This window comes from Protopterus annectens, chromosome 1.part1 (genome assembly GCF_019279795.1).
Source record: "Protopterus annectens isolate FY-2018-M chromosome 1.part1, PAN1.0, whole genome shotgun sequence".
Taxonomy (NCBI): Eukaryota; Metazoa; Chordata; order Ceratodontiformes; family Protopteridae; genus Protopterus; species Protopterus annectens.
Window position 1 is genome coordinate 631031626 of NC_056726.1, and position 23707 is coordinate 631055332.

The 23707-nt window shown below is 39.6% G+C and overlaps 1 protein-coding gene across 19 annotated transcripts in view; it reads right to left on the reverse strand.

The window, feature by feature from the left end:
* LOC122806573 (regulating synaptic membrane exocytosis protein 1-like) overlaps window positions 1-23707 on the reverse strand; it is a 3343889-nt gene that overhangs the window by 3234638 nt on the left and 85544 nt on the right. The gene's annotated exons all lie outside the window — the stretch shown is intronic.

The following is a 23707-nucleotide window of genomic DNA, read 5'->3' on the forward strand; positions in this document are numbered from 1 at the left end:
CCATGGCAGGACAAGTGACCAGGCTGGAACTCTAATTTGAAAGATGCGTTTTTTAGAGGGATTCACTCATGTTAAGAGATCCTAATGAGTGACCATCTTCATAATCCCATAAAACAAGGATGGCTAACAGGTGAACATTTACTGTAGTGTAACTAAGGTCTAAATGAAACAAGGAAGGCTCATATTTCAGACCCAAGAACAGGACTGTTTGAAGGATGAATGACCCAACCTTCCTACAAGTTTCGGGACCAAATTCATTTGCTGTAGCACAGTAGGTTTTTGCATAGCCTTCCAAATAACATCTGCATAATCTAACAGTCCTAGGGTCATGGCAAGTAAGAAGGCTGAATAAACTATCCTGCGAGTCTAAGAAAAATACAAAATAGACAGCGAGTTCCTAAATGCTGTAGAACCATGGGTTTGGGAATCTGTGGTGAAAATCAGAAAGCACAGGAAACAAGGTGTACGGCCAGAATGGGGGAAAAGAATCAGACAAGCTAAGGGCTAATGTGCACTGGTCAGAAGCAAAGAATCAGGGGCATCACTGGAAAGTATGCAGAGGACATTTTGGCAACAGGTTTGCAAAAATATCCATGGGCTTAATCTAGAGAAAAAAGGATGGAGAAGAACTACTTGCATTTTTCACCGGCCATATGTGCAAACAGCTCTGTCACTGGAGATCTGCACTTTTATAACATACAATTCAAAATATTTGACAGCAGAACCACTTGTGTATGTACAGGAATTCCTACTGATATGATCTGCCAGAGGACTGACCATCCTGGGATGTGAACCACTGAGAAAATAAAACCACACTCAAAGCTCCTTCCCACTGAATCACAACCTTATTCACACAGGGAGTATGGGTTCATAGCCTTCTGCTTACAGATGTACCACATTCCTGAGGTTTTGTTAAATCAAATAAGATAGTGCCTGCATGGGGGAAGTGGAAGTTATCTTACTACATTCATCTATAGAAAATTGATGTGGCAACATGAGTCTTGGCTGCACTACTTCCCTTGGGAAGAGCGGGCTTCCTAATGGTCACCCCAACACAAGTTAAAGCAGTAGTAGCAAATGTCACTTCATGTTCAGGGAAAAGGATGGAATCATCTGGAAAGCCCTGATCTTGTTTCTGTTGGAGTCTGAGCATCCACTGCATTACTTGTGTAAGCCGTTGAGCTGGGGGAAAATCACTGAACCCAACATGAGTCTCAGGAGATGCCCGACAACTCACATCCAGGAACTACAAGGGTTGGACATCTCTGAGGCTAAGATCAAAATATCCTGCATTATCAGAAGCAGGAGGAAAGTCTCTGACAAAACATGTGCAAAGTGTACATTAAATGACTGTAGAATGAGGCCAAAGTTTTCTACACCGTTTATTATTCCTAGTTATTCAGATAAAATGATCATCTGGCCTCTAACTTGCAGAAGTTCTTGTTTGAAACCTGACGCTACTAATAGCCAGTAATCAATAATCTTGGCATAGAAAGGTTCATATTCTGCAGATTAGCACTGATCATGGCCGTGCACATTAAACACTCTGGGATTATTTTACAGTGTTTTAAAGTGAGAGTGGTCTCCTGGCATTTGCTAACACACAGGAACTTATGGGTCACCCTCCTAATTTTAATGTGCATGTAGGTGTTATTAAGGTCCAGTGTTTTCATCAGCCTCCTCTGCACCAGAGAGGAAAGAGTCCTTGAAAGGTGACCATGCAAAATATTTGCCTTGTTATGAACTGGATCAGACTTCTAAAATCCAGATTACATCTTAGATCCACTAGCCTTTAGTGGCATGAGAAAAAAAAAAACAGAAGCAATATTTTAAACCTTACTCTGGTCTGGTGGGATGCATTAGATAGCTTTTACTTTTTTAGATGAGGTACTGGGTCTTCACTGTGGTGGGGCAATATCCAGTCAGATGGACAGGACTGTGATGAAAGTTACAAAGTGGCAAGGCATATCCTCAGTGACAAATCTCCTTTATACTCTGATCCAAGTACAGAGAAACTGCACAGCAAAGAGGACAGGGACCCTACTCCACTCCATACTGAATAGGTCAGGCAGCAAGACAATACTACTAGTAAATTCCATGAAAAGAGGTACCTGTGCAGTCCTAATTCTTGTTCCGTCCCATAGCCACGTACCAGCTTCTAGTCTTCATAGTCCTGTTGGCCATATTAATATTGCTGCTGCTGCTGTTCATTCTGCTGGGGTAAGTGAAACTATATTTTTTCCTGGCTCTCCTGCAATATGATACAAGCAATGACGTCCAGGTATAATGACTCCAGCTGCCCAAAGCTTCTGACCCTTCATTTTCATATCATCCAGCAGGATGTCAGCTTCAGGACCTAACAGCAGAGACCCCTGGATCTGACAGCCTGCAAAAGATGCCATAACAACCCTGACAAAGCCATTGTGGTGTGGTCAGGCATATCAGTAGATGGTGATGGTAAATTCAATAAGTCAGATGAGGCATACGTGAATCAGACCATGTGTGTGCTGCCTCTAAATGAGGTAGTTACTTATGCCTTCAAGGAGTCCCACAACTAGCCCTTACGTAGCTGCAGAGGCAGTTTTAGATCTCATCTAACAACTACTGTTGCAAAGAGAATGCCCATGAACTTGTTCACTTTCCCAAAAGGACACACTTCCTGAAATGTTCCAGTTAATGGACTAAACCAGTCTACAGGGAAGGGTTCCATATTAAAAGGGACCATGAAAATAGTAATGTATGGTCTAAGAGTGTTATGTATTGAGCTAGTTCACAACAATACTGCTTACTAAAGAAATAGCTGATAGTTCAAATTTTACTCCACCCACAGTTATAGCTAGTTCACCAGCAAATCCACCCTCTTTAATTACTATGGAACAAGATCTTTCAGTCCTCTCAAAAGCTAAGAAACACCCCTTTCATGGATCCTGATAATATAGCAGGTTGCCTGATTATCAGTGCAAAATATAGCCTATAAGAATCCCTGCTTAACCTGTTGAATTTGAGCCTCTTCACTGGTTACATTCCTGAAGCCTGGAAAGCAGCTGTTGTAATACTGTTCCATATAGGTGGCCCAACCATGGACCCTAGTTACAACAGACCATTAATCTAACTAACCTAATATAAAAAACTATGCTAAGCATATGATCTCAAACCTCATTATTCTGGACATTCCAACTCTCTTAACTCTAGATCTTCATCAATCTGGCTTTGTCAAAGGAAGGTCCTGCCTCTTTAACCTCATTAATTTCTTTGAAAAGTAACCGGATCAGTGGACAACGGTTATACTGCATATCTGGACCTGGCCAAAGCTTCTGACATTATTCCTCATGCAGGCACTATTTACAGATGGACTTCTAAATTTGATCAAAAATCTTTATGTTGTGTTATGGATAGTTAGCTGGTTGTCTAACAGAACCTATGTGGTTAGAAACACAGGTGCCACTTCTGAAGGCGAAAACATTACCAATGGTGTACCACGGGGCTCACTGTTGGTCCCTCTCCTATTTGGTATCTATTTCTTAGACTTTTAGGCCAACACTATTTTTCTATGGTTATGTCACAAGTGATGGTTTAATAAAGATGTTTCTTGTTAAAAAAGGGGGCAAGAATTGAATACTTTATGCAATGTTGCTTAGGTTATATATACATTTATTTATTTATTTTACATTTGTTGACTGGGTTTGTCCGGCTGAGCTGATCACCCTTTTTCAGTGGAGGCCTGGAGAGGAAAGCTCCACAAAATTACAATAAAATTGTAAGTAAAATAGTAATTATATACAAACAATAATCATTTTCAAAGTCAGAGTCAAAGCATATACAGTAACAAAACTTTTCAGGTTGGTACAGTAAAAGCACAGACATTTCCAGAGCATTAAATTAGTCATTTAACATAAACTATGTACGAGTACAATATGCAGGGTTAATAAATACAGCCAGTCTAGTTGGAGTTAGTGAGGATATGACAAGCAGTATACAAATAGAAGCATCTTAAGATTGAATTAGATAAAATGACTAAGAGAGCTATAAGATAACATAAAAATTACAGATGAGGGGAGAGGGCAAGCTACATAATATATATAGCAATATATGTGACGTATACAATGTTTGTTAATGTTAATTTGTTAATGCAGTTTGATTAAATTTGCCTATGTCAAAAGTGATAATTCAATAATAGTGTTTAAAAAAACACTGTCTAAGGTTATCTGCATTTGCAGATGACTGTAAATTGGATGTTTTAATTTGATCTTCCACTTTTTCACAACTGGTCCAACATTGGTTAGGCCACATTAACAATGGGTGCTAGGATAACAGTCTCAAATTAAAAGAGAAAAAACAGAGCATAATTCATTTTGGAAACTAAATAAATAGCTAAGGAAACAATAAAAAATACATACCCCATATGATTGACACATCATTCCTATCAGATAGTGTCATAAGAGATCTAGGCATCCTTGTTAATTCCTTACCATTTGTCTGCAGTAGGTAGGAAAGCATTTTATCTGGCTCATCTAATTTGTAAAGGCCTCTGTTTTAGAACCAAAGAAGTCTTAATTCTCATTAACTTGTAGCTCATTAGACCCATTACTGAATATAGGCTACCAATTAATGTGAAACAGAGCACCTCTGTGACACTGTTCAAAAGGAACCTGGATGAGTGGATGGGGCACTGTAAATTCTTACCGGGGACAGTGCCCACAACCCTCCTGGACATGGCAGTCATTACTAAATGCAATCCTGGGTATAGACTAGAGTATCTACGGTATTACATTGGGATGAAACGGCTAGGCTTGAAATGATCTCTGGGTCAATAGCCTAGTAAAATCTTATGATCCTATGTTCATAAACACAGCAATCTACTTAGAGGTTTGGAACAACCTATCCACCTTGTATTGGATTGCTGCCACTGTCTTGGGATACACTGAAACAGGCTAACACATCCTGGAATACCTCAGCCATAAAATGAACCACAAGAAGTCAGGTCTGGATAACTATAGCCCTCATGGAGTCATCCTACGTGGAAGGAGGCTCTGGCAGGCCACTCTCATTTCTCATGTAAGAGCTATAACAGCTCCTAAATTTAAAGATTCTCTGAAGGACAAGCATGAGATACATAAATCGTCATCATTATCAACATCCAGGACTGGTTTTCTAGCATAAATATTTATATCTGAATTCCAAAGGGGGGGCAAGTTTCTTATCTTCACCAACTTGTGCCTCTTTTATGGAATCAGGGAAGAGACTTGGTAATTGTGACTAGAAAAGAAGATGAAGGTGGTTCCCATAACTGCAACTGAGTGCCCAAAGACATGGACAATCTTTGAATGCCAATTAGCAAGAAGAAATACAGTACAGGTTTGTGACACAGATGGAAGATACCAAAACCCAGTTGTGGCCAGACATCATAACAGTAAAGATGCACATAATGACAGAGGCTACATCATGGGCTGAAGAGATGAAACCTAGAAGGTGGAAGTCAATGTGAAAGATAGGCAAGGGGCTCTGGGGCTGATGCCAAGTATAGTTGAAAGATCTGATATCAGGTAAAATGTACAATGTACAGTTGTGTATATTTACCATTAATGTACACATCCAAGCATTTTCACTGTTGCAGTAATAACACTTGGGAATTCCTGCCCTGGAAAACTTTGGCTGGCCCGAATACCCAGAGGTTATTCCTCTGCCCTAGGCCTGGCAGATACCCTCCTCTCTGACTTCTAGAAGTTACTGAATACGCAGTTGTCAGCCAGCACTATTTCTTGAGGTCTTTCCTGCCTTCAACCCCCCAGCCAGAGCCCCACTCTCCATGCCCGTGGCAGGAAGTAAGATGGACCCACACTGTCCCCATCTACTAGAGATCACAGAGGCCTACAGGGAATCAGCTCAGTGTAGGACAGTGAAGGACAGGGTAAACACCCCAACCCATAGCAAGACAGAGAGGGGGTGATAGGAGGGAGTAATTAATACAACAGTGAAGACATTCAGACATCTACATTTTTGCCAAGTGCATGCTACTGTACTATATTCGTTGTGCTTTACTTTTGCAGTAATACTACTTGGGAAGATACCCAAAGATACAGAAAGACAGAGGGTGTCAGAGAGTACCTTATCGTGAGGCTGCTAAGGTGAAGCCTGCTCTAGCTCCAGAAACAGACGACAGATTGTAATGTTTGGAGAAAGTGTGCATTGAGGATCAGGTGGCTGCCTCCAGAATGTACTAGGTGCACGCTCTCCTGAGAAAGACAATAATGGTTGCAGTGGTTCAAGCAGAATGCATCCTGATGTGCATAGGCATCCTCCTGTCATGGCACTTGTTGCAAAAAGGCAATACAATTTGAAAATGATTTAGAAATAGATTGTTTGCTAACAGCTTTCTCCTGTTGGTTAGTTGCAAAGGCTACAAACGCTGTTAGTCTTGTGTATATAAAATAGGTTGGTTCTCAGGGAGGCACTACCCTATGAAACCTGAGAAAGGTTTCCTTATACACTAGGGCCTGAGATTCAGAAATACTTCTGGCTGATGTGAGAGCAACTAACAGAGTGAGGTTTCAGGCTCAAAAGGAGGCAAAGTAATTTTTTCAATACAAAATTTAGATCATAGGATGTAGCAGGGCCCCTCCTATGATGTCTTAAGTGAATCACAACCATTCAGAAACTGTTTCACCATGGGGTAGGAAAAAAGAGGCGGCTGCATAGGCAGGCAAATGGAGATAGCTGAGGCATGGGTTTTAACAGAAGAGCAAGAGAGTCACTAAGACAAAAATTCCACCAGGCAAGATAAAACAAGGGGGATATTTGCTTGTATAGGTAGCTTCCCCTTAGACTGGCACAAGTGACAGAACCTTTTCCATTTTGAAATGTGGGAAATCCTGTTGCTGAGTTTCCTGGCCTCTATATGGATGAATAAGATCCCCTTGTTAAAGAGCTGGCTGGAGGGGATGAGAATCATATAATCCACCCTGCCAGCTTAAGTTATTTCAAGTTTGGGGTGTATGATGGTCCCTTTGTCCTGTTTTAGGAGATACACCGCCAACTGGAGCACCCATGGCTCTTCCTTGGTCATAATGAACAGCATGGGAAATCAGTGCTGCTGCCTGGGCCAGAATGATGTTGTTAGGATTACCCTTGGCACATTCTTCATGATCTTCAGAAATACCCAGGGGATGAGCGGTATGAGAGAGAATGCATATAGAAATATATGTCCATGGCAAGGAGAAGACATCTGTCCACCAGGCCCTGTGAGCAAAACTTGTTGAGCTGTGTGTTTTCCTTTGAAGCAAAAAGGTCAACCTCTGTAACATCTGACTTTTCTGTGAGTTCTCTGAAGACAGCGTTTCATCAGCATACATTCATGAAGGTCTGTTACATACCTGCTTAAATGGTCTACGAGATCACTGTCTGTCCTCAGGTGGTATTGACCCAGAAGGTGCAGTCTCATCTCCTGTGCTACTTTTTCAAAGTTGCATGGTTACATGGCATGGGGAGGGGGGTAGGAGGGGGGTATCCTAGTACTCCCTACCAGAGTGCCTCATGTTCACTTTTGTCTGAATGCCACAAGGCTAGTGTAGATTTCCATCATTTTCTTTAGACTGATAACTTTTTAAGAAGGAGCTGTCCCACCCGCCTTGTACTCTGAAATCATCTGTGTGTGCCCCCCTCCAAGCCAGATCTGAGACATCTGTGTTGATTACTTATTGCCCTGAGTGTAAGGACAAGAGGACTCCTTTGTTTAATCTGCAGGCATCTATTCACCAAAATGGTTCTTTCTTGATGCCGTGAAGAAGTATTACCTTAATGTTCAGAGGGTTTTGATGTTGAACCCGCTCATATTTCTAGAACCACTGTAATTTTGTCATGTGCAGCTTTGCTAAGGATATCATTAGATGCAGGAGGTCATGTATCTCCATGCTCTCCAGAGCTCCCTGGCTGTGACAGATTCCTCCCAAATCAACTTTTTGAGGTAGTGTGTCAGGGAGATCTTCTACTGGGGGAAGAAATCCATTTGTCAGCTGGAATCCAACAAAGCCCCTAGGAGCACTAAGCTGCAGGAAGGTTGAAAGCTGGGCTTCTTGTAAGTGAGACTGAACACTAACTCAGCAAAGCATGTCATGCTCATTTGCACAGAGGAGTTGAGTTCCTCTATTGTTTTTGCCTGAGGCAGTCATTCAAATAGGGGTAAACCTGCACGTTCTTCGTCCTGTAAAAGGCAATTACTGGAGCCAGACATTTTGCGAAGACTATGAGAGCAGTACACAAACCAAAGGCCAATGCATGGAACTGGCAGTGTGCCCCACCTGCTCTGAAGTAAAGGAATCGACTGTGTTCCTTTACTTAGTGGAGTTAGGCACCCTTGAAATCTAAAGTGACCATGACTGCCCTAGGAACGATCATAGAAAAAGTTTTGCAACATTATCATTTTTAACTTGGACACCAACAGGAATTTGTTTACCTTTGAGAGGTCTAAGCTGGATCTCCAAATTCCTTCTTTTCTTGGAACCAGAAACAGTTTGGAGTAAAACCCGGTCCCTAACTTGTTTGAGGGAATTTCTTCTATGCATCCCTGTGCAGATCTTTGTGAGATCTTTGATTTGAGCCTGATCCACTTTTATCTAGAATGGGAAGGATGCCTGAAAACCTTGGAATAGAAACAAACTGTAGCTTGTACCTTGTTCTGATGATGTCTAGGACATATCTGTCTTCATTAATGGTTTGCAATTGATTTAGGACATGGGAAAGTCTGCTGCTTTGCTTTGTAGGGTGGCTGCTTGGAGTTAGAATGACGTAGGATTTAGAGGGAAAGGGACAGGGAGGTGCATGTTTGAGTCATATATTCTTCCTGGTGATTCCTTGGGGTTGGGACCCAGTAGGCTTGATCCTAGCATTTGCCTGTCACTTTATTTACTTGCTATCCTTTCTGGTTCTTCTGACTCTGTTTTTTACCTGTGAGGCAGGAAAGGACCAGGACCTGGAACAGTAGCTTCTGTTGAAACATGGAGGTGAGACTTGCAGAAATTCTTTCACAGTTTGCATAGTAGTATCATTCAACTGCAGTCTTTTAAAAAGACTTTGAGCCTTGGGTCCAAAGAGGAAGTCCTAGTTTGATTGGGCGTCAAAGGGTTCAGCTTTGACATGGTCAGGATAAGACTGCTCTCTAAGCAAAGCATGTTTCCCAATGACTGACCCAGATGCCCTGCCTGACACGTCTGCAGCATCAAAGTCACAGTGAAAAGACTGTTTAGCAACCTAGGAACTGGTGCTGCAAAGTCCTGACAGGTAGTTTTTGAACAGTCTTGTGCTGTATCCCTTCCATTTTCTGTTTCATTTGGTCAGAGAAGGATTTGTGGAATTTAACCAAATGAAACTGACAATTTAAAGCTCTCATGGCCAGGATAGCAGAGGTATAAACTTATTTTCCCAAATCTGTTGAGAATTTTACCCTCCTTATCACTGGACAAAGGATTCTTGCAGGCACTGACCTTGGCACCATTGAACCCTGAGGAAAATACCTCACGGTTCTGACACTGGATTTTTAAAAATATGTTTAAGAAAATGCAGGACCACATAAATACAGCCAGGTTTGCTGGGAACAGGGTGGGCTAGGAGTCAGACAGCAGGGTTGTGTCCTGAATGACATCATCACCTACCTCTAGGACTGAAGGAATTGCCAGGGATTTATGCTCAGGAATATGAAAAAACGCTCTGACCCTTTTCTGGAATTGAGGGTAGTCCTGAGCTCCCTTTCTCGTCTTGTATAGTGTTTCTGCAAAGGAAAAATCCTCAGGTGATGAAGTTGAGGTACCATGTCACCCAACTTAAAGGTGATATATGACCCTGTTGAAAGCTGGTCCACAATCACCAGCTTATCCTCATTCGAGCAAAAGGAAACAGAGAACGAATGATCTGAAAGAGCTCTCCTTCTTCTGGCAGGAGAAGTTCCTTGGGCTGGGGTCCTGCTAGGGCCCAGCTGCCTGGATGTCATGAATTCCGAGAGATCCACAGCTAACCTGACAAAATGCTGCAGGTAGGCCTGAGAGAGTATTTGTGACCCAAGAGATCTAGACTTGGGCAAGCCTACAGCAGCTTTAAGTTTGGTCTTGGGACCAGACTTGGGTGGGTCATCAGTAGGGGCTTGCATCCGGTCTGCTGAGATCTCCTCCCTGTTGTTTCAGGAGATTCAACCCCCCATCCCCACCCCACCCAGCAAGCTCAGACCTTGAGAAAATACAGCTTGGATCACTGCTGAATGAAAACGGGTGTGGAAAGGAACCCCCAGAATCGTCTAACAGAGCGAGCAGCAGGTGGATGGATGAATGAGAAAGAAGAGGTTAGATCATGCATGGAGGAGGTATGATCAAGTTTATTTTAGTGCTTATTAAATAAGAAATTAGCAAAATAAAAATAAAAAGTCACCTCAAAGTTACTTGATAAAATTAAATCCAAGTAAATAGCAGTGTTAGGTGTGATACACTTACCTGAAGTAAGACTTACCAAGCAAAAAAAAAAAACGTTAAAAGACAAGACTGGCAATCACCCTGATTTTCAGAAGATGCTGTAAAACAGCAACTAGTATAAAATAATGCACTGCCCATAAAGTGCTAAAATGTAATCCCCAAAACAACAAAAAAGAGAGTCTAGAGCACAGTAATTAAATCAGTGTTTCTGTGCACTCTTCATCTCTTGCCAGTGTCTCCAACCATATAATTTCAGCTGACTCTAATGAGACAAAAAAACAAACAATAACAGTCAGTAGAGCTTGATGACAAAAAAGTCAACAAATGCTACAAACTTCTTCTCTACCACCCTCCCTCAACAGTCCCAAAGTCTGCAACACTCAAAAGTTCAAAAGTCTCCACTATCTTCCAGATAGACAATCCCAGTGTGAAACAGTGCCTTTCTTCCCCTGAAGGGGCAATTATCGTGTGTCTTACAGTACGAATAAATATCATCAGACACTTCTCGTTCTTCATAATAATGTCTTTTCTTACTAAAAGACAATATATTTACATTTTTTGGCTTTTTTCATTTTCTTTTTCCTGGAAAACTTATGGGTAGCATTTATCTGCCTTAATGTAAGTCCTGCTTATATTCATTTTAACATTTACTATAAAACTTGGCTTCTAAATTTTACCAGCAATAAGAATTAAGATGTATAGTTCACAGGCATAAAAAAGTCTATAGATGGTTTAAATAATTTCACAAAATCTTTAATAAATGACCCTTATTGCCTCTTCTTCTTCTCTTTCGGCTGTTCCCGTTAGGGGTTGCCACAGCAGATCATCTGTTGTCATTCCTTCCTGTCCCCTGCATATTGCTCTGTCACACCAGCCACCTGCATGTCCTCTTTCACCACATCCATAAACCTTATCTTAGGCCTTCCTCTTTTCCTCTTACCTGGCAGCTTCATCCTTAGCATCCTTTTCCCAATATACCCAGCATCCCTCCTCAGCACATGTCCAAACCAATGCAATCTCGCCTCTCTGACTTTGTCTCCAAACCGTCCAACCTGAGCTGACCCTCTAATATACAAATTCCTAATCCTGTCCATCCTTGTTACACCCAGTGCAAATCTTAACATCTTTAACTCTGCCACGTCAAGCTCTGACTCCTGCCATTTTGTCAATGCCACCGTCTCCAACCCATACAACATAGCTGGTCTCACTACCCTCTTGTAGACCTTCCCTTTCATTCTTACTTGTACCTGCCTGTCACAAATCACTCCTGACACTCTTCTCCACCCATTCCACCCTGCCTGTACTCTCTTCTTTACCTCTCTTCCACATTCACCATTACTCTGAACTGTTGATTCCAAGTACTTAAACCCACCCCCCTTCACCACCTCTACTCCCTGCATCCTCACTATTCCTCTATCCTCCCTCTCATTCACACATATATTCTGTCTTAGTCCTGCTGACCTTCATTCCATCCTCTCTAGAGCATATCTCCACCTCTCCAGGGTCTCCTCAACCTGGTCCCTACTCTCACTACAGATCACAATGTCATCTGCAAACATCATAGTCCATGGGGCCTCCTGTCTGATCTCGTTTGTCAACCTGTCCATCACCATTTCAAATAAGACAGGGCTCAGAGCTGATCCTTGATTAATCCCACTTCCACCTTAAACGCATCTGTCACTCCCACTGCAGACTTCACCACTGTCACACTACGCTCGTACATATCCTGTACCACTCTTACATACTTCTCTGACACTCCCGACTTCCTCATACAATACCACAACTCCTCTCTAGGCACCCTGTCATATGCTTTCTTCAAGTCCACAAAGACACAATGCAACTCCTTCTGACCTTCTCTATATTTTTCCATCAACACTCTCAGAGCAAACATCACATCTGTAGTGCACTTTCCCGGCATGAAACCATACTGCTGATCACTAATCATCACCTCCCTTCTTAACCTAGCTTCCACTACTCTTTCAAACAGATGACCCTTATTGCCTGTATAAATGAATTTTACCGCCTCATAAAAATCAACACTCTTCCAGTATTTGCCTCATTTGTAACAGGTACATTGAAGTTCAAACCTAGTTTAACTTCTTTATCATAACTCTCTTACTTTAAGTCCCCTCAGTACACACCAACTCCAACAACCATTTTTCCAGAACCATTCAAAACTAAAGTTCCTGACCTTGTTAGTCCCTGTGGGTTACATCCATTCTGCATCTATAGAACTTTCCACTGGCAATACAAAACATGAATGACTTATCTGATTGAATTTTGTTAGGCAGAGGCATTACACCCTCTACTTTGTTTCTTTGGTCAGCCAATGCAGTCTTCAGTGTTCACACTTTTACCCCATTACTGTTTCAAGTATCGCATATTGCATACCTGCTTGTCATGTTTTTATTTACAGCACACTGAAACAAAATGATTTAACAGTATCACCAAAATGAGTTATCTAATTTTCTTGCATTTGCCAGAACAGGAACTCCAAAATGACTCACCTCTTCAACCAAATTACTTGAGAACATTTTCTGCAAATGTCTTACAACAAAACAGACCATTATTTGCACATTGTTAAATGCATCTTTCATATCATTTGTCTTTGGTAACTCATCCAAGGATACTACAGGCTGACTCCACTTCCTCCAGAATTTTCTGAATACCAAGACTAGGCCCAGCACTTGACCATTCTTTGTAAAGGGCAAGGAGTATTATGACAAAAAGTATGCAATGGATCATTCACCAGAGTATACATAAATACATTTAAAAAAAAGCACCACACTGGATGAGGCATGAACAGGAAGCACTGTGGTAGAAGAGTCTTAACACACCCCACTGCTGGTGAAGCCATGTGCCTTTTTTATTATTGGTAAGCAGGGGTACAGTCAGTCATGTAGCAAATGTGCAGGGAAATCTTCTTAAAAGAGCTTTATTTGGTAACATTTGTCCACCAGCTTCAGTGAACTTTGGACAGTCTATTGGGTGTTGTAACTTTCCATTTGTCCATTAACATTGAACACAAAATAATATCGTTGTCTGGCATTTGGCTCGGAGGATTAAAGAGCTGTTAATGAGCTGTTTCCTGTGGCCTAGTAGGGTTTGATTCCCTCCATGATTTTGCCTCAGTTGCCCAAGTGTGTGACTCTGTGTAAGTCATTTAACCAGACAGTGCTCCCAGGCTGAGTCTAAAAAGGCTCCATGCAGATCAGTGATCTACTCTGGTAAACAAATACAGAAAAATAACTAAATATACAAATATCATAGCTGCATCATGCAAGCTCCACATCCTGATGTTATTCTCCACTGTGATCACATTATTTACTGTTTGTAACAGCTACTAACATTACTCAATATTACTGATTACTACCTAGCACGCTGTTCCTTTAACTAGTATTAAGCACAAATAAATAATCACTTAACTATGCAAAAAGTAATAACGTGGTCAACGATTAATAAACAAACTTCAGACATCTTCATTCACACTGGTCAGAAGGCATTCCATTTTCTCCTAAACAATAAAAAGGAATAAAAAGACAGTTGGGTTGCTTAATGCAAATTAACTGCTATGATTCAGAAATGTACAACTGAGTTCCTTATTTTCATCACAGTATTGAGGCATGCAGTCCAAAATGCTTTTATAACAAAAGAACTTTTCTTAACTACTGAAAATCCTGTTATTGTTTTAGAGTCCTAATATTACATTTTGTAATTTTGGTTGGCATGTTGGTGTGCCACCATCACAGTGTAAGGATGCTAAAACAGACACATATTAATGAGAGCTTAATCTGATATTATGTGACTACCTGAAACTTGAGTTCATACATTTAGTGCATGTTTTAAAAATTATCCAACAACATGAGAAAAGGAAATTAAGAACTCTCTGCTCCATAAAGAACTGAATACGTTGAAATCTTAAGGATCAGGAAAATATTTCATTCGGATAGGCAATGCGTTAATATTTTCTTCTGGTCTTTGACATGGCAAATATTCTGCATCCCCACAGGACCCTATTATATAATTTTACAAATCAAAGGAGAACGTTAGCAGACAAGCATCATCAGTACTTCAGCACATCTGTCATTATATACTGCTGAAGAAAGTCAAACTCTGAAAAGTGACATTTCTGCTACAGTATACACATTTTGGCATCAAATTCATTTAAAGCAGTATAACACAAATGGCCCATCACCCATCAGGTTTTGAACTTCCACATAAGAACACAAAATAAAATAATATGCATTAGTTCTCTGTATGTGGTTGTTCCTTCCTAATGCAAAATCATGACCGCATTTCTTGCAAACAGCTTAAAACACTCTGGTAATATAAAATCAATTTACACACAGGAGAAAACACAACTAGGAAGGCTCTCAACAATTCTGTCAACAATTCTGATAGATGATGCAGAAAAGTAATTACATAATAAAGAAGCAGCTACTCCAGATATCAGCTTGGCGCATAAAAGTGACACAGCATGGGTCATTATTCATATATAATGGTATGTGTGTGCTGTATTACTGATTTGTGTATTTTTATTCATTGATAACATATTTTTTCTCATAAAGAAAGATTAATCACAATCTCAATCTGATGACTTTTGTAAACATACACACATACATACATTTTACAATATACTCTTTGACAGGAAGCAAGTCACAAAACATACAGTCATACTAAAAATAAATCCTTTTGTCAGTTTTTAGTATCTGCTTTGTCCAACTTAGGTCTACAGCGAGCTGACGCCTATCTGGACAAGCAAGGTAGGAACAGCAGGGACAATAATTGGACAGGAGATCGGTCCACTGCAGAACACATGCACTTTACATGCACACTACGATAATATCTAGGACCAATATGGACATCACTAATTCACTTACCTGTATGTCTTTGGGATATGAGGAAAAGCATACATCCCTGGCAAACACATAAGAGGACAGCTCAAAGTAGCAGTTTTAATCCAATTTGCAAATAGTAGCTACAAGCATAACACAATGCTTATGAGAATTGCAGAGTACTGGACAAGCAACACCCCCCCCACACACACACACACACAGCACACACACACACAACACAACACACACACACACAACACACACACACACACACACACACACACACACACACACACACACACACACACACACACACACACACACACACACACACACACACACACACACACACACACACACACAACACACAGACACACACACACACACACACACACACACACCACACACACACACACACACACACACACACACACACACACACACACACACAACACACACACACACAACACACACACACACAACACACACACACACACACACACAGTCTGGCTTACAGCTGAGCATTATGGCCCCAACATTTCTTCAGCCCCCTCCCACTCCCTAAGGACATTTTTGTTTCCCTCGCTATAGATTAGGCAGGCAGGGGTAGGGCTTGCTTCTGGGTGATTCTCTACATCTGTTCCTTCAGTCCTGCAGTGTCGTCACTGCCCACAATACACTGCGTCTAGCAAATAATGCTGTGGCAACACAGTGAAATCCAAATTACATGCTTACAAACTACAATTAGTGTTCTTAGTGTTGCAATTCACACAGGTCTGCATAGTAGTAATGTTTTCCATCAAGCACTTCTCACTGGAGCTAAATATGCATTTTTTTTTTAGTTGATACACTCAGAAATTACTATCAGGATCATGGCAAGCAGCCATCTGTTCTGCACTTACTCATGAATCCCAACCAAAGTCTGTAAGAAAGCACAAATCAAAAGGTCATTAAACACACATTTCACGTGTAACATATTCCACTTGTAAGTTATATTCCATGGTCATTGCATTTGCTTTCACTTTTCTAGAAGACTTAAACCTTTTTTATTTATTTATTTTTTTTTTTAAATACAGGTCTCACTCACTATCATACCTCTCAACCACTAAGCACAAGAATTCTGGACAAAGCCAAAAATAATGGGGGCACAAAGCCCAAAATCAGGGACAGGTTTTAAATATCATTCTTATAAGCTTAGTTTCTAGAATTACAGGTTTTGCATTAACATTTCTGAAGGACATGATGTCTGAAAGTCAAATGTCTGTCATTATTTATTGACTTCAATCTTCAATGATTTGCCCAAAAACAAAAATATTATGAGTAACAGGCTAAAATATGAAGCAAAACTCTAGAAATGTAGACATTTTTCAAAATTCTGGACAGCTGAGATGTATGCTTCACTTGTGAGAATGCAGGTTGATTTTATTTACTATCAAAACAGCATATTCATTTCTGGCTGATAATTACCTCTCAACTGTACAGATTTTTGCAGAATGTCCAGATTTTTCCTTACATTTTTGGTCTGTTCCTCATAAAAACTGTGTTTTTTGACAAATCAGTGGGGTGATCTAAGGATTAAAGTCACTAAAAATGACATACATTTCAGTTTCAGAATTTATATCCTTCAGAAAATGCATCCTAACACAAATCCTGTTATTTTAGCAACTTTCTAAGTTTTTAAGAGGAATATTTAAAATGTGTCCCTGTTTTTGGCCCTTTGTTGCGCTGAGGTTGAGAGGTATACTGACAAATGATATTAAGCTGAAGTTGGGCAATTTTACAACACTAGGGAATATGTTCTGATTACATGGGTTCTAGGTTTCTCTCATGGCCATACTTAGTAAACATTATTTCAAGCTCTTGCATTACTTTACTCAAGGATACTGTCAGCCAGAAGTACTTAAGAGTCAAACATTTTCCTCAGTCTTACTTAGCCTTAAGGTTCAGTTTTTCAGGAGTGCAATACATTAACTGATATATACATGCTTGTTTTTCTAAGTGGTCATTAAACGTAGGAGATATAAAAGTATTCACAATAATTCCTACATCATCCTTAGACTTTATCCAGCCCTAAGTACACATTTCCAGCAGCAGGCTAATTAACTCTTTTCCACTGAACTGGTGAAAAGGTCTCCTTCTTGGTTAAAGTATTTTTACATGCAGCACAAGATGAAGAAAATTTGGTTAAATAAACCATTTTGGGTTGTTCACACACCTGTCTGCTAGTTGTTTTATATGCTGCTTTAATTTGGGACAATAATTTGTTTTATTTCATTCTGAAGGTCTCAGAGTTGAAACAGTGCTGTCATTCTATATGACATGTTAAACCATCCTTGGTTCAGTACCAATATCAATAACACAGCATCAGGCCTAATGAATAAAGCCTTTAGATACTTTTTCTTTATAAACTTTATCAGTGGTGCCAGTCAGGCATTACAAGCCGAGACTCTGATTTCTTTAGGATATAACTTTATTCACTTGTTTGAACCACAGTAAGGAAAATGGATCCACTCTGGGGGCTTCCAGCATGTACCATTTGATCCAAGCCTTTTGCACACAAGTTGAATGTTAGTAATATTCATCAACAGGTATCAATAGAATTTTTAAGTTATTTTCACCACTAGGAGTATCCCTACAAGTTCCCTCCTTGTTCACATTTATAAAAGTATTACATTAGCTGGTCAGATAAGAGCTAAGTAACTAAATTTAATACAGACAGTAACAAAACCATGCTGACATTAGGCAAGACATGATCACTACATTACCAACAGTAACATTCTTTAAATAGCATGGCAGATTATGACTGGGTTTCTGATCACAACCAAGATGTTATGTATTTGAGAAATGAATGTCAAGAAATTTACTTCTAAAATTAGGTAAAGCATAGTTTGAGAAGAATTTTGACACCTATTTCCAGCATATATAGCAGCCGCGGTGGTGCAGCGGTTAGCGTTGCCGCCTCATAGCAAGAGGTTCTCCAGTTTGATCCTCGGCTGGGGTGCCTTCTGTGCGGAGCCTGCATGTCCTCCCTGTGGTCATGTGGTTTCCTCCGGGTGCTCCAGTTTCCTCCCAAAGACATGCTGTAGGTAGACTGAACACTCTAAACTGGCCCTAGGTGTGTGTGTATGCCTTCTGTTGAAGGTTGGGTGCCAGGCTGGCAACTCGACACCATAAAACCCCACTGCCAGTCATGAGCAGACATGTGATCTGCTGTGGTGACCCCTAACCAGAAAAACCCGAAAGAAGAACAAAATACAACATAATTTTTATCAGAGGCAGCCAGTCATAATTCTTTGCAGTGCATGAAGCTTTATCTGCTCTATGTAGTACCAATTACAGGAAAAAGAAAAAAATGTCCATGTTCTTAGTGTTTTGCAACTTTGAAAGCTGTAACATATTTAAAGCTGACAAATATGTCTCTATAGCAAATGAAGCTTTAGCTTTTCCAATGTACTACAAGACAGAGAAAAGAATGAAAACAAAAAAAAAGAAGGAAAATAAAAGAAACTGAAGGGTGTTATAGTATTCTACAACTTTGAAAGTTGTAACTCACGTTGCACACTGCTAGAACACAAAGCATCATTTTTATCTTGTAATAAAAGCTGTAATGCAGACTGTGCTGTCACAAAATATCTGAAGCAGTCTTGATATATTTTACAGATTTTAAAACTCCTCATTCTTCTCACAGCTTTTCTATGTTTGCGGCTGTCCATGCTATAGCACTAAACAAGAGCTTCACAGTGTTGAATGATGCTTAACAAAACTTTATTAAGCATTTTTTTTACATCAGAATGGTACTTAATAAAGATTTTTTTTTTCCAAATTCAGATTTCAGTCTTTATGCCCCATGCACTACATATTCTTTAAAAAAACATTAGTGCCTGCCCTGACTTTTGAAACAAAACAAATCAGTCAGATAACATCAACACCTTCTATACTACAACCTAATCTCCCACAAAACCATTCAAATCAGCAAATCTCTCTCTCTCTCTCTTTCCCCTATCCTGATAATATGCCATGCACAATCTTCTCACTGGAATATTTGTAAAAATGGATTTCATGTTCCTCAACTTCATATATTATGCAGCCACAGCTGTGTAATAACACATTTAAGAGTGCTTTCCATTCCCTAGGAGTGCAGGATTCTTCATTTCCACAAAACTACCTGAGAGGAAGCTATGAAGCTGCATACCTCAGTCCATGCATACTGTTAGTAAAATCCACAAATTGCTACGACATTAAACAACTCATCAAACAATATTAGCCAGTCACTGTCTTTTAAAGTAGAAACATCATCAAAGCAGTATACCCTAACAACAGTTTTTCATCAAGATAACAGTAGGGAGGGGTCAGGGCACACCTCTCAACCTGCAAACACTGAAAACAGGAACAAAGGTAATTGAAAAGTAGGTACATCTGACCAAAAATCTGGACATCTAATTAGCATAAAAACTGAATACCAAATAAACAATATATTTCCCACTTTCAGTAGAAATGTGGGATACTACTCAGAAATACATTTAAAAACCAGAGTGACTAAAATGATGGAAAATATACTCGTATTATTCAACAGACAAGGTAATATCTGCAGACTTTAACTATATCGCAAAATTCTGCAACACAATGTCATTTATTTTTGCTTCTGAAAATGGATATGTAAGATGTTTCACCTCTTTCTTTAAATTGTTGGTGTTAGTTGCATGTTGGTCATGTAGTGTGGTTTTGTCTGTCCTGGATATTTTCAGAAATCATACAAGCTGAAAGGATATTCATCAGAAAATTGTGTAAAGGGTTAAATCAATCCTGAAAATAGGGACATTTCTTCAAAACTAGGAACATCATCTGCAGGGGGAAATAAAAGCCTGAAAACAGAAACATTTCTCCAAAGTAGGGGTCTGTTTTTTTTTTCAAACACTTTTATTGAATTATTACTTGTGACACAGGCAGATTTACATTCATATAAAAGTAATCTGACGATATTAACATAACAAACATTATACTTCACATATATTGCTATATATCATATAACCTAAGCAACATTACATAGATTATTCAATTCCTGCCTTTTTTTAAACAAGAAACATCTTTATTAAATCACTTACTACATAGGCAATCATACATTTATGTAAACAAATACAAACCACACCGACACACTCCTAGTTGCAAGCATTTTACATCACTTATAATCTACCCAATCTTTCTCATTCAAACATTACATAGCCCTGCTAAGTCCTGCTGCCTTTTAAACCTCATTCCTCCCTTGTATCTATTGCTCCTACAAATCCAAATTTTCCCTTTGTAGTTTGCTCCTACCCTTTTCTAAAGATCTCAATTCCAGTTGTTTTATCTTTGTTACTATATTCACTACTTCCAATATAGTTGCTTTAGATTTTAATTTCCATGTTCTAGCAATTGCTTTTTTTTGGCAGCCACCATTATTAGACACAGCAAGGCCTTACCATGTCTAGGCAATTCCAATTCTGTATCATAGGTCAGAAAAATCATCTCTCTCATCAAACCAATCTGCTCAACCAGCATCCCCGACAGAGCATCCCGCAGGGTATCCTTAAAGTCTGCTAACTTGCCACATTCTCAGAAAATATGTTCCCAATTACCTCTTTCTTCCCCTTCACACCCCCAACATTTGTTGTCTGCCTGAGGAAAAATTCTCTGGAGTCTACTTGTGGTATAAAAATATTTATGCAAGCATTTCCAGGCAAAAATCCTAAATCTTCTAGATTTGGTTGCATAATGAAGAGATATTCATATATCCTCCCATTGTTTCTTTGTGAATTGCTTATCTAATCTCTCTTCCCAATCCTTTCTAACCTCCTCTGATTAATTCTTATAGTTATCATGCAATATTTTATATGCTCTACTATGTAATTATTCCTCTTTTAATGGCAGATTCTGATCTAGAATCTATTAAAAACTCTAACAGTGCTGGTCTTTCATTTAGGACTGCCCTATTTATTTCTCTTTGCCTATACTTTGATATCAATCCCTGACAGGGAAGGTAATCTCTAACCTGCAGTCCAAACAGATTACTGGCATCTTCCCGTTCTATCATATTTCCCTCTCTAGTTACTTGTTCCCAATACCTTGGTTCCTTTGCCAGTTTTCTTCAATAAATTCCTGTCCCATCTTGCCTATTGTCTGTACCCTTAATTGCAGTCATACCTATCGGCAGAATCTCCTTTCACCATTCCCATGTTGCTTTAGTTTTTCGAATACTTGCTGCTACTTTATGGATATAATATTCTGTATAATTATTGTTATTCTCCTTAAAGGCCTGCATCCAAAATCACAGTCTCTCCTTGTTTTTTGAGCTCTCCCCGTTTCATCATCATCTCTTAACACTTTGAATTATAGTTTTCTGTTTGTGCTATGTATAGGAGTCTTAACTGTGTAGCTCTGAAATACCCCTTCAAATTTGGTAATCTCAATCCACCCTGTTCTATTGGAAGAATCAGCTTCTCATTTGACTCTTTCCATCTTCCCCTCTTAAATAAAGTCCTTCAGCTCTTTATTAATTGCTATACATAACATCTCCTCTGATTGATAAAAATATTCCTGACCTGTGTATGAGATGAAAGGGACTAAAAACATTTTAACTGCTTGTATCTTATTATCCATATAATAAAGCTTGCATTATTTTGTTTAGTCTCTTCCCACATATCCTTAGCTGCCACACTAGAATCATTTTTAATTCATACTTCTAAATACTTCATTTATCATGTCCTCATTGTGATGCCCGTGCACTAGCGCAGTAATCAAGGAGCCTCAGTCCTCACCACTAACACCAGTGATGGGGGTGCATATTGGGAGGATAACAAGCACACACACAGTAAGTACAATTTTCCTTTTGAGCACACAGAGATCACAGTCAGTCCGGGGCTGGCTTCTCCCTTTCTCTCCAGATCCCCAATAAGACTCCCCACTGGCAGAGCTATAGGGTACAGGTCTCAGCATACTGGTCATGCTAAGACCTCCAGCACCCTCTCTGTCCAACCAGTGCTTCATGTCCCTGCCGAAGTAGCTGACACACACATACTTTGGGATATGAGTTATATACAAACACACAGGCACTCCTGGGGAAGGCTGGCACAGCTTCTCCAGCTATGCCCCCTTCTCTGCCCAGATGATAACATAGAAATCACTGCCACCAACCACTAACATCAGCTACTAATAAGGCCCTTACCAAAGGTTGTCCAAATTTACTGTGCAATATTATTATTATTATCCAATTAGTAAGTATGACAAACAGCAAGGCATACTGGAGTGGCTTGGACAGTATCACTATATACAGGCAATGTACTCTAGAGCTTAAATTATCTCTGCACAAAACAGTCACAACTGAAAGGTTTAAAAATATTTAATAATAAATAATAAAAACACAAGAAAAATATCCTCAGTTCAACACAGTGCTAGTCAAGAGTTCAGACATCACAGGAAAATGCTTAAAATAATACTGCAGAATAGTCTGACATAAATGTAGAAAACACCTAGTCTAATCTTACTATTTTCTATCTATTTCTAAGAGAAACAATGTTCTAAATAACTTACATGCATACATAGCAAAGGCAGAGTGCTGGTGATGTCAGTTCTGAAGACAAATGCAAAATTATCTGATTCTCTCTCTCTCTCTGAAAAAGTCTTAAGTTGATAATACATCACTGCTGACTAATTTTACATTACATCATTCTTAACAGTTCTGATTTATCTTCCCAGGCTAACAGAAACTCAAAATTTACATTTTTTTGTAATGTGCACCTGCAGGACGCCACAGCAATAAAAGACATTATATCTGTAAAATCTAGCAATTAACTCTGGTCTCAAAACAATAGAAAGAATTTGCTGGTCCAGACATCACGTCTCCGAGTTTGAGATCAGTCATACAATGCTTGACTTATCAGGTTTCTTCCAGCAAAGTGCACTGTGGTTACATTTTTGAAGCTCAGTACAACATACAGTTTAATTATAACATATAGTTCTCTTTTACATTTGTAAAACCAGCCTGTGGATTATATTAATATTTTCAAATCACATAGAATTATTTACAAGAAAGTCTGCAGTGGTGGTGCTGCTGTAGCGTTGTCGCCTCACAGTAAGACGCTGTCCAGTTCAATTCACAGCTAGAGCGTCTACTGCGTGGAGATATGCATGAAAGGGCATACCTTCGTTGAAGGTTGTGCGTCAGGGCTGGCAACTCGGCACGTAAAAATCAACTGCCAATCATTAGCGGACCGGAGTTCCGCTGTGGCGACCCCTAACCAGGAAAAGCCGAAAGACACATACATACATAGAATTATTTACAAGATTCTATCTGGCTGGGCTGGCAGCCTTTCAATTTTTCTCATTCATAAATATGCATATACCTGAACCAGTTCATGTATGGGAACATAATTTACTGCTATTGCC